General features: G+C 41.3%; 1 long non-coding RNA gene and 1 other non-coding gene across 2 annotated transcripts; one reads left to right on the forward strand and one right to left on the reverse strand.

Moving 5' to 3' along the window:
* The first annotated feature begins 8,664 nt into the window (after positions 1 to 8,664).
* LOC117098832 lies at positions 8,665 to 12,049 on the forward strand. Its single transcript, XR_004443612.1, has 3 exons — positions 8,665 to 8,975; positions 9,390 to 9,661; positions 12,033 to 12,049. It is a non-coding gene; the product is annotated as an uncharacterized LOC117098832 (long non-coding RNA).
* Positions 9,309 to 9,413, reverse strand: LOC117099561. Its single transcript, XR_004443885.1, has one exon. It is a non-coding gene; the product is annotated as a U6 spliceosomal RNA (small nuclear RNA).
* Positions 12,050 to 12,769: the final 720 nt, after the last annotated feature.

Here is a 12,769-nt window from a genome sequence, read left to right on the forward strand (position 1 = left end):
ACTTCCTCCCTAACTTGCAACACAGTATATTGTAATTGTATGTTGGCGTGTCGATTTTTCCTGAGGTCAGGGACTCTCTTGTCCATTTTTGCATCCCCAGTGCTTAGAACAGTATGGGCACACAATAGGTACTTAATAATATGTTTATTTAATGAGCAAATAAATAAATGAAATTACTGAGCCCCAGTGGAGTAATTTAAATTATTATTGTTTTATTTTTAGGAACTAAGTTATCAGGATACTTCAGGATTAATATGTTAATTTCTAAATTTGCATTCCTTAGGTTGTGCTTTGATGGAAAGGGGAAAAACAGAGTATAAAATGCAAATAATGAAAGACAAGAAGCCCAAGGGATAAGCAAAGCAAATTCTCCCAACACTGCTTCCTGTTTTGGCCACATCATGTCCCTCCAGGGAAAACTACTTTATTGCTTAATTTCTGCCTTTTCCTCTCACATATACACGTTGAAGCTTTTTTTTTTTTTTTAATAGCTGGAAAGAAACAAAAGAACATATGACCCCAGAAACCTGTATTCAAAAAGAAACAAAAATGACCATATGAAATTTGCTTCTGTCCAAACATTTCATCCGTGTGTGTGTGTGGGCGGGGGGGCGGGGTGTGGATGTGGGTGTGTGTGGATGTGTGTGGATGTGGGTGTGTGTGTGTAGCCATTCATTCATCTTTTTATATGGGGTTGTCGTCTCTTTATTTTTTATTTCTTTTTTGAGACATAGTCTCGCTCTGTCGCCCAGGCTGGAATGCAGTGACGTGATCTCGGTTCACTGCAACCTCTGCCTCCCGGGTTCAAGCAATTCTCTGCCTCATCCTCCCGAGTAGCTGGGATTACAGGTGCACCCGCCACCACGCCCAGCTAACTTTTTATATTTTCAGTAGAGACGGGGTTTCACCATGTTGGCCAGGATGGTCTCAATCTCTTGACCTCGTGATCTGCCCGCCTTGGCCTCCCAAAGTGCTGGGATTACAGGCGTGACCCACAGAGCCCGGCCTGTTGCCTCTTATTTTGGTCTGTTTTGGTCCCTTCCTTCATGGTCTTGTGCTCGTGACTCTGAACATTTGACTCTAACCACAAGTGAGTCTTTCCCCTGATGACTCAAATAAAAATATGATTTTTACCTGTGGAAAAAACTTTTAAAATAAAAAGTAATGAATTATTCAATCCATAGAATTAGATCATCTTAACTCTTACTTTAGTAAACAAATCTGAACTGGTAGGAGGAGATAAGGATTTTCCAAAACACACATGCCTCCAATGATTCAGTTTCTGCAATTCTCAACTGAATTAGAACATTAGATTAACCTGGGTGCTTTTAAAAACTACTTATCCCAGCCATGTGCAGTGGCTGGTGCCTGTCATCCCAGCACTTTGGAAGGCCAAGGCGGGCGGATCACCTGAGGTCAGGAGTTCGAGACCAGCCTGGCCAACATGGTGAAACCCCATCTCTACTAAAAATACAAAAATTATCTGGGTGTACTGGCATGCTCCTGTAGTCCCAGCTACTCAGGAGGCTGAGGCAGGAGAATCGCTTGAACCTGAGAGTGAAGGTTGCAGTGAGCCGAGATTGAGCCACTGTATTCCAGCCTGGGTGAAGGAGTGAAACTGTCTCAAAAAAACAAAAAACAAACAAAAAACCCTGTATGCCAAGACCTACCTCTGGAGTTTCTGATTTGAGCTGGAATGAGTGTTTTTGAGAGTTGCTCAAAGTAAAACGAATATAAGGTATGACCAAAAAGTTCTGGGAATAAAAGTGATTATTGACATGAAATAAGGATCGAAAAACCAGTAACCAGTTACATGCCATCTTATGAAACTATAAAATCCGTTGTGGTTCACATTAAACTATCCTTTCCCAATGGGAAATCTTTTTTTTTTTTTCTTTCTTTTTTAATGGAGTCTTGCTCTGTCACCCAGGCTGGAGTACAGCAGTGTGATCTCAGCTCACTGCAACCTCCACCCGCCCCCGGGTTCAAGTGATTCTCCAGCCTCGGCCTCCCGAGTAGCTGGAACTACAAGTGCACACCACCACATCCAGCTGATTTTTGTATTTTTAGTAGAGATGGGTTTTCACCATGGTGGCCAGGATGGTCTCAATCTCTTGACCTTGTGATCTGCCCGCCTTGGCCTCCCAAAGGGCTGGGATTACAGGTGTGAGCCACCGCACCCGGCCCCAATGGGAAATCTTTAATGTGGGATCAGGTGGAAAGAAGAGACTCACATATACAAGGTAAAATGGCAGACATCTACTCTTACATTGGAACATCTGTTATCATAGTAAGAAACTTATCTATCTAACTCAGATATTCAACTTGATACAGGTTTTAATTTCCTGAGTGTGACATATTTGAAATATATCAAATAACAAAGTTAGATATGGACCTCAGAGAACTGGACTCTCAAGCATTTGGACGAGTCTGTTGAAGCAATGGTTGGTATCAATCCAATCTATTCTTCCTTCCTCCAACTGCTCCTTTAGATATAAACGGAATGTGCTGGCAGGATTCTCCACCTCTCCTCCATGGAGATCACGAAAACATTCCAAACAGGATTTATATCTACGCTTAACCTGGATCTCAGATACGGCCTCTTTCATCCTTGAGAGCTAGAGATAAAACGGCCTCAATCCTCCTAATTCCATGGCTGGCAGGAGTCCAGAGCCCACTGCTGGGTGTCTGGACAGTCCAGGGGGCTTACATCTCAGACCCTCTTCTGCGTCCTGAGCTTCTGCTTCCTCTGTTCCATTTTCCATCATGAGCAGGTCAATCTACACGTGAAACTCAGCCCTTCCCCTGGCTTCCACACAAACCGCCGCCCATACACAGAGTCTTCATTTAAAGAGCAGGGAGTTATTGGAAGAGATTACACCGCACAGGACACATAAAACAAGGTTTAAAAGCCACTTCAGATATTCCTGCTTTAAAATGTCTTTGTGGGTCGGGCGTGGCGGCTCACGTCTGTAATCCCAGCACTTTGGGAGGCCGAGGTCGGCGAATCACTTGAGGTCAGGAGTTGGAGACCAGCTTGGTCAACGTGGTGAAACCTCCTCTCTACTAAAACTAGAAAAATTAGCCGGCGTGGTGGCGGGCGCCTGTAATCCCAGCTGCTCGGGAGGCTGAGGCAGGAGAATCGCCTGAACCCAGCAGGTGGAGGTTGCAGTGAGCCGAGAGCATGCCACTGCATTCCAGCCTGGGCAACAGAGCGAGACTCAGTCTCAAAAAAAAAAAAAAAAAAAACTGCAAGAAGGAAACAGAAAGTATGTTCTTTTTTTCTCACTGTATGTTGTCTCTTCTTTTTCCTTCTCACACTTTTCTCAAGCAGTGTTTGTGGTCCTGAGATCTGGAATCTGGTGTCCTTGGGTTTGGGTAGATTCTGGCTTGATCCTTACATTCATTAAAATTTTGACATTTAATTTATCATGATTTTTTATATTAGCTTTTAAATGACAGCTTTATTGAGATATAATTCACGTATCATAAATTCATCTGTTTAAAGTGTACAATTCAGTGGTTTTTAGTATATTCATATAGTTGTACAACTATTTCCACTAATTTTAGAACATGTTAATCACCCAAAGCATTAATTTTTATTTATAAAAATATTACATTAGCCGGGCACCGTGGCTCACGCCTGTAATCCCAACACTTTGGGAGGCAGAGGCGGGTGGATCACGAGGTCAGGAGATCGAGATCATCCTGGCTAATACGGTGAAACCCCATCTCTATTAAAAATACAAAAAAAAAAAAATTAACAGAGCATGGTGGCGGGCGCCTGTAGTCCCAGCTACTCGGGAGGCTGAGGCAGGAGAATGACATGAACCCAGGAGGCGGAGGTTGCAGTGAGCCGAGATCCCACCACTGCACTCCAGCCCAGGCGACAGTGCAAGACTCTGTCTCAAAATAAAAATAAAAATAAAAAGACATTACATATTTCTCTTGATTACTGATTTCTTTGATAGCTCCTTAAATTCTGTGCCCAAGGAAAACACCTCACTCATCTCATCCTATTCATGGTCCTTCTGGGTTCCCCTGGCGGACGAAGTTTGGAGTGTTTTCTGCCTTCATTGACTCTACTGGACAAATGGTACTTGTCAGCACAACAGGTAGAGGTAAAAGCATCTGCTGAAGAAGGAAATGGGGCACACATTTGCCTATGGCCTGCTCTGGGCCATACATTTAGTATATACATACTATTTAATTTTTATATATAGTCAGTATTGTACTGTTTTATAGATGGGAAAGCTGAGACTCTGAGAGGTTAAGCAATTTTTCCAGGGTCATACAGTAAGAGATGGAGCCAAGATTTAAAGAGAGATCTCTTTGATTCTGAGTTACAAGTTCTTAGAAAGACAAACATCGCATGTTCTCACTCATTTGTGGGATCTAAAAATCAAAATAATTGAACTCAGGGACATAAAAAGTAAAAGGATGGTTACCAGAGGCTGGGAAAGGTAGTGCAGGGGAGGTGCAGGGGAGGTGGGGATGGTAAATGGGCACCAAAAAATTAGGAAAGAATAGATAAGACCTACTATTTGATAGCACAACAAGGTGACTATAATCAATAATAACTTAACTGTATATTTTAAAATAACAGAGTATATTTGGATTGTTTGTATAATTGGATTGTTTGTAACTCAATGGGTAAATGCTTAGGAGATGGATACCCCATTCTTCATTATATGGTTATTTCACATTGCATGCCTGTTTCAAAACATCTCCTGTACCTTATAAATATATACACCTACTATGTACCCACAAAAATTAAAAATAAAAAAAATTAAATCAATAAAATATAAATTATGGGTTCTTTTTTATTGCTCTACTTTTTAAGTAGTAAGAGGAAAAACCTTGGGATCAAAGAAAGGGCAGAGGAAATGACAGGTTTGTTAAAAGACTCAGTAAATTATTTTCTCTAAGTTCTCTAGTTAAATCTGAAGCCCAATGAAAGGAATGAAGGCAAATTGAGGACGCAAAAAGGATGGAAGATTTCCTAGTTCTTTCTTTCTTTCTTTCTTTTTTTTTTTTGAGACGGGAGTTTCTCTCATCACCCAGGTTGGAGTACAATGGCACAATTTTGGCTCACTATAACCTCCGCCTCCTGGGTTCAAGCAATTCTCCTGCCTCAGCCTCCTGACTAGCTGGGATTCCAGGTGCCCGCCACCACGCCCAGCTAATTTTTTGTATTTTTAGTAGAGGCCGGGTTTCACCATGTTAGTCAGGCTGGTCTTAAACTCCTGACCTCAAGTGATCCACCCACCTTGGCTTCCCAAAGTGTTGAGATTACAGGTGTGAGCCATCAGCCCTGGCAGATTTCCTATTTCTTAAGCATACAGCTTCATAATTTGAGAAGACCAGTGTCTCTTCTTAAGACACACATTGATGCATTAAAACATTTTTCTATACCAGTTGATATTTTTAGTCCATTATCTATTATAAAATTATTCTCTTATAAACGTGTATTTCACAGTGCCTTGTAAAGGTCATGATTGCTCATCTTTCAGTTTTCATTGAAACTCAGGTGGCATATTTATCATTTCCCCCATTATGTGGTTTAAAGCTCCCTAGAATTTGAACCACCCTGTCATCCCCACTTTCAATCAAACTCCCAGATTCTGTTATAGCCACTGTCCTTTCCCCCATTATCCCAGATAAGAACCACTATCTAGAGCACCTCTGACGGTCTTTCCAGATCTAACATTCCATGGGTCTACAAATTTCTGGGACAGAAGTGAATGAGATATTAATACTGCATGTAAGCAAAGAGGCCTGTGTGTCACATGGCTGGGACTCAGGGATGCTGAGAGGATGGCGGCACAAAGCCCTGAGGGTGGATACATCCTGGGTGTACCCTTTTCCCCTGGGCTGTCAGAGAGCACATGGAAGGCCATGCCCAGGGCACAGCTGAGGAAGAACTGTGTTGGCACCTCACTGTCTTCCTGTCTTTTAGGCATGACTAATCCACAGGGAGGAGACTAAAGGTCTTCTCTTATTCACAATCAGCTTGCTCTGAACCTGCACTTAGTATACCTTCCTGGTCTCTGGAGACAATGGAAACAGGATAAGCAGGTCAGACAGAAAAACTGCACAAGGGTGACCCGGCTTTCCTTTTTCTGGGTCTTACTCACCATCACCATAGGGCCTACACCACACACACATTTGCCAAACAAGCACACTTGCCACAAACATGTATGCATTGGTCTACCACCGGACCACACAGTAGGGTTCCATCGCTACTTGAATACTCTGACCTAAATTCACGTACACACTTTCTCTGTCACATTTTGTTCAAACATAAAAATATAACCTGTCCATACACCACTGACTCTTCAAAAACATACCCCATCCATAAATAAGCACACATTTCCCAAAGCTACCTCCCTCTCACTCTGTCTCTCTCTCTCTCACACATGCTCTGTTCACTTCTGTACACACTCGTACACACACTACAGCCAATCCTCACTCCCACAATACCCTGTTATATACATTTAGGCATTGTCCCTACCACTTTATCCATACCTCACATTTAGCTGCCACCAACAGTTTCTTTCATACACAAAAACGCAAATGCACTTGTGCTCAGTCGTTTCACATAGACTTATTTCTCTTCTATAAAACTCAAACTTCTCTTACTCAAAACTGTGTTTTGGGTAACATAAGATTTTCCCCATGGACTTGTAGTCAGTTACACTTCCCACCTTCACCCTCATATAAACCCTGACCACTTACACATATATACACTCTACCCACCATCCTACCCACCACAGACACTTGGTTTCCATCAACCATCTTTATTCTTGCATGCACATGCATACATACACTCATGCATGTGTGCACACACACTTGCACACACACACAGCCTATGACAGCGGCCTCCACTCAGCCTTCACAGGCATACAACATGCTAAGCTATCATAAACTCCCCACCATAGCCCCGTGGACATCACACATCTTGTCCCCTCCCCACAATACCTTTCTATCTCCCTACCCCCACCTCATACACAGCATATGCTGCTCAAATATGCACAATTACTTCACCCCAAACATCTCTCCCTTTCCCTCACATATTACATTAAAAGAATGGTGAGGCTGGGCGTGGTGGCTCATGCCTGTAATCCCGGCACTTTGGGAGGCCAAGGCGGGCAGATCTCTTGAGGTCGGGAGTTCGAGACCAGCCTGGCCAACATGGTGAAACCCCGTCTCTACTAAAAATACAAAAATTAGCTGGGCATGGTGGTGGGTCCCTGTAATCCCAGCTACTCGGGAGCCTGAGGCAGGAGAATTGCTTGAACCTGGGAGGTGGAGGTTGCAGTGAGCTGAGTTCACACCACTGCACTCCAGCCCGGGTGACACAGCGAGACTCTGTCTCAAAAAAAAAGGTGAAATATATAAGAATTCCAGGGTTATTGGGGGGAATGTTTGTGCTTGCCTACACACCTACAAATAGTTTTTTTTCTCTTGTGTTGAAGGACTAACACAAGGTGTTCATTAGCAGCTATGTTCTGAGTAATGTAAGATTTCCCCCCATGGATATGTAGTCAATTACCACACACTTTCAGTGGTTATGCCATGTTCCTTTTGAAAAGGCCAAGGAGAGCCTAGCCACACACAAACACAGAAACATAAATCAAAGATTAACTGAAAAGTTAAGGGCTTGTTACTCTCCATTACTAGAAACCACCTCTTTGTCTTTATGCTCTATAAGGCCTGAAAGAAAAGGGAGCTGACACGTCGTTAACGTGTGCATGCATCTGTTATATGTCCTTGTTCTCAGAAGAGCAGAATTCAGTAACATGTGCAACTTTTAAGCTGAAAAAATAAAAGTGTGTGTGTGGAGAGGGTGCATTAGCATTCTTGATTCTTAGGTTCGGAAGTAGTTTAACAATTAATTCTCACTGCCCCTAGTCCAGAAATTCTATCTGTGACAGCAGTGCTATAGTGGTGGAAATTAGACCTCCTCCTGAACATTGCCAAGGGTAGGAAGCTCTTGACTTCTCAACATCACCACTTTGATCTCTGGTGCTAAGAAAAGTTTCCAGATGTTGAAGTCAAAATGATTTCCCTAAGTGTTCATGCTATTGGCCCTGGTCCTTCCCTCTGGAATAAAATAGAACACTCTATCTGTTCCAACAAAAAAACCTATGGGGAATATTCTTTTTAATTAACTAATTCAATCACTCAACAGACATTAATTGAATTCCACTGTATGCCATGCAATATAGTGGCTACTGTAGATACATGGATGAGAAAACCGGTCAACATGTCTATTGCAAAATCTGGTAACAGTTGCTTTTCTGGGGGTACTTGGAAATAGAATTACAAAAGAGAACTTGAGTAAATGGGAAGAATTGTTCAGGTAAATTGAGAAAGAGGCATGATTGTTCAATAAACCCAGGATTTGTTAGTAATTTCTGCTCTCTTGTTGAAGTAGGAACTTGAGAGGGGGCAGAAACTGCAGGAGCAGAGAATTTGACATCAGATGAGGCCAAGAGTGTTTTGGTCCCAAGAAAACTGAATACATGCCAATGGCCTCCAAGGAAGTTAGATAGTAGTCATCTCCTATATGTTCAGGGCAGCCCATGATCCATGGATACCCATGATGACAGGGTCCCAAGGTAAAATGCAGAACATTCAATTAAGTTTTTTTTTCTTTGAGATGGAGGCATCTCCAATCTGAAATTTTATTTTTGCTAACTCTTGGCATAGCCAACTTGTTTGTTTGCTACCTCATTTTCATATTAAAACTTCCTTTTGGAAAACTTCAACTGCTCAGAGAAGAAAAGGATGTTTCCCATACCAAGGACTGGCTACATAATTTGTGGAACTCAGTGCAAAATGAAAATGCCACACTCTTTATTCAAGAACTGTTAACGCCAGGCATGGTGGCTTGTAAACCCAGCTGCTCGAGAGGCTGAGGCAGGAGGATCGCTTGAGTCCAGGAGTTCAAGACCAGCCTGGACAACATAGTAAGACTCTCTGTATCTAAAAAAAAAAATGTAAAAATTGTTAAGAATTTCAAGAAGTTTCAAGAGATCTATTGCACAACATGGTAACTATAGTTAACGATAGTGTATTGCGTACTTGAAAAATAGCCAAGAGAGTAGATTTATAGTGTCTTCACCACAAAAAAAATTATTAGCATGTGAAGTAATGAATATGTTAATTAGCTTGATTTAACCATTCTATAATGTACACATATATCAAAGCATCATTTTGTATATGATAAATATGTATAATTTTTATTTGCCAATTAAATAAAATTACTTTTAACTTTTTAAAAAATTTTATTTTTTATAAATAAAAATATGAAATGCTTCATGAATTTGTGTGTCATGCTTGCTCAGACACAATGCTAATTCTCTGTATTGTTCCAATTTTAGTATATATGCTGCCAAAGTGAGCACAAAGAAAAGAAAAGAAAACAAAAGAAGAATTTCCAGAAGGAGACATGAAACTGAGCATGGGGTCCATTTAAGTGCAGACTCTGTGCAGCAACACAGATCGTACTCTCACAGAGCCAACTCTGTCCATACCTCAATCACAATAGAGAGATAAATCTGTATACTTAGAGAGAGGGACTGTGATGGGAGAAGTTTGGACTCATTTTAGAACTCACAAGGACAGAAGGACCTGGGCAGAGAGGGGAATACAGGTAGGAGGGAGATGAGGTCAACTGAAACCATTGCTATAATTCTGAGATCTAGCAAGTCTCCTTTTTTTTTTTTTTTTTTTTTTGAGAGAGTCTCTCTCTGTCATCCAAGCAGGAGTGCAGTGATGCAATCTCGGCTCACTGTAACTTCAGCATACTGGGTTCAAGCAATTCTCCTCCCTCAGCCTGCTGAGTAGCTGGGATTACAGGCATGTGCCATGACACCCAGCTAATTTTTGTATTTTTAGTAGAGACGGGGTTTCACCGTGTTGGCCAGCCTGGTCTTGAACTCCTGACCTCAAGTGATTAGCTGGCTTTGGCCTCCCAAAGTGCTGGCATTACAGGTGTGAGCCACCACACCCAGCCTTTACATCTGATTTAAATTTTGATTTCATACCAGCATTCCAACCAATTGAGATCATTTTGGATATGGAGTCTGTAATTTATGATCTTAGCTTTGGGTCACTGGCTGATCTGGTAATTCTGCCATGCACATCTTCATACATATTTCTGTTAAAACTATCTCACAGGGCAGGGCTAGGGAGAGACTGAATCCTCCACAAGACTTGCATCTGAGTGACGTAAAGACAATAATCCTACCATTTCAGGTGTGACTCTGTCAAACATAGGAGTGTGTAAGAAGCCATAAAAGGAACTTATTTGACAATCCTTGGGAAGTGAATGATCTGAAGAATTATTTGAAATATTTTTTAGGGAAAGTGTCATAAATACAAGTATCACCATTAGAAATATTAAACTACCTAGGGAAACACTGGTAGGCATAAGATATAAATTAAGAAAAAAAATAGGGGGACAAAAAAAAAAAAGAATGGGCAAAGAGGAAGGAAGCAGATCAAAAAGAAGGATAGCAAGATAAGAGAGAGAGAGACTCTCAGTGACATCAGTTCTAAAAGTCCTGTGTCCTTGTCTTAAGATTTGTCATTTCCTGTCCCTGAATGTAAAATGAGGCTAATAGCCAGTCTTTGAAGAGCCTTTCTTGTGAGTATAATAATTGGACTTATGGGCCACATCAAATAAAAGTCAGGATTTCCTGAAACTGATCCAAACTAACTTGGAACTCTTTGAGGTTTTGTTTCTTCTTGACACAGATGGTCATGCTCTCCTATCTTATGAAAAATGGAATTAACATTCTTCCGATTTGAATGAAATACGGCCAGGAAAATCAGCTGAGAATAATCGAGAAATTATTCCTTGACTATTCCTATTAATAACCATTGCCCTCAGCAAATAATAACTACTAAGAAAGAATTGAATGGATGAAAATTTTCCTTTGAGTTTCCTCTCCTTGTATTTGGTTCTGTTTAAATGACATAGAATATGATTTTATTCTTCTCTGCTTTTTAAGAATTCTACCACAGTAGAGGGTTAAAAATAAGAGCTAATTTTATTTTACTTAAATGTCATCATTAGTAGGGGGGATGAGGACTCTCCTGTATCACAGTCACACAATTTGCTCAAGCCATGCCACCTATACAGTTTCACCATGTGCTCTCAGTTTTCCATGATGTTACTTACAATATCTCTTCTGCTTGGACTGCCCTTTTCCCCTTGCCTGCTTCCCCTGACTCTACTTGTCCTTTAAAGAATGAGTTCAAGCATCACCTCCATCAAAATATTGCTGATCATCCAGTGCATTTAAGGAACACAGATGTCCCACCTGGGTTTCTGGATGTAGTAACATCCTCTCTTTCCTCTAAACAGAGTACTAAAGACAGAAACTTGGCTGGGCGCAGTGGCTCATGACTGTAATCCCAGCACTTTGGGAGGCCGAGGCAGGCAGATCACCTGAGGTCAGGAGTTCAAGACCAACCTGGACAACTCCTGATCTGTTTTCACCATCAAGAGATGGTGAAACCCCATCTCTACTAAAAATAAAAATAAAGAAATTAGCCAGGCATGGTGGCGGGTGCCTATAGTCACAGCTACTCAGGAGGCTGAGGGAAAAGAATTGCTTGAATCCGGGAGGTGGAGGTTGCAGTGAACTGAGATCATGCCACTGCTTTCCAGCCTGGGTGACAGAGTGAGGCTCTGTCTCAAAACCAAACCAAAACAAAACAAAAATAAATAAGTAAAGGCAGAATCTGATTCTAGGTCATTACTATATCATTCATCATTCATACTTATCATACTTAACATAGCATCTGGCATGTTATGGGTGCTCAGGAAATGTTTTGTGTAAAGAGAAGGAACAGGAAGAAGAGAAGAGAGGAAAGAAGAAAGAGAAAGAGACAGGAATAGATTACAAAATATTATCCTTTGAAATGGCTTTTATAGTTTATTGTCTGAAAACTAGTAGGCAATCTTTAAAAGACTTTTCTAGTCTTATAATTCTCATCTATCTTTTTATTTACAGGTTTTCATCTACCTCCCAGGTATTTGGGAGGCTGAAGTGGGAAGATCTCCTGAGCCCAGAATGAGGCTGCAGTGAGCTGTGATTGTGCCACCACACTCCAGCCTGAGTGAGAAAGTAAAAAAATCATTCACCTTTTCAGGCTTTCTTCTGTCAATGGTGCCCCTTAAGAAATGGTCAAAGAGGGTATTTCCCAGGCCTGGGGAAGGCCCAGTGAGCAGGGGCTTACTTGGGGCAGAAGTTTCTGAGATGCAAGTAGAGACAAAGACACTAATGACACCAGAGAGTTAACTGATGAAATCAGGCCTATGATGAGGTAGACGGGGTAAAATTCAGAGTACAAGTGGCTCTAGTTTTAGATTAGCTTTAGGTAAGAGGATTAGCTTTAGATGAGAGGAAAGAGAAAAGATATGAACAGATGAAGGTAATTTTGCATACTGGAGTTGAGGAACAGAGACTTAAGGTAATTACTCTTCAATACTTTTTATTTTCTTTGTAAGGTGTTAAATGAGGCCATCTTAAAAGAGGAGGTAGAATGGGATACAGAGGAACTAGGGAGTTGAAAGAGAATGAAGGAGTTCATTGCTATGGGAGAATAGGAGATAGAAATGACCAGGGACCTGCTTCATGGAAGGCCCAACTGTTTTTCCAGTTGGGTTAGATGAAGGGTTAAGGGGACAAAAGAATAGACAGTTTTGTCAACACAGTAATTGAGTTGAAGAGCCAAGAATTTAGGTTGG

The sequence above is a fragment of the Trachypithecus francoisi genome, unplaced genomic scaffold, assembly GCF_009764315.1.
Source record: "Trachypithecus francoisi isolate TF-2019V2 unplaced genomic scaffold, Tfra_2.0 Lachesis_group16, whole genome shotgun sequence".
NCBI classification, from domain to species: domain Eukaryota; kingdom Metazoa; phylum Chordata; class Mammalia; order Primates; family Cercopithecidae; genus Trachypithecus; species Trachypithecus francoisi.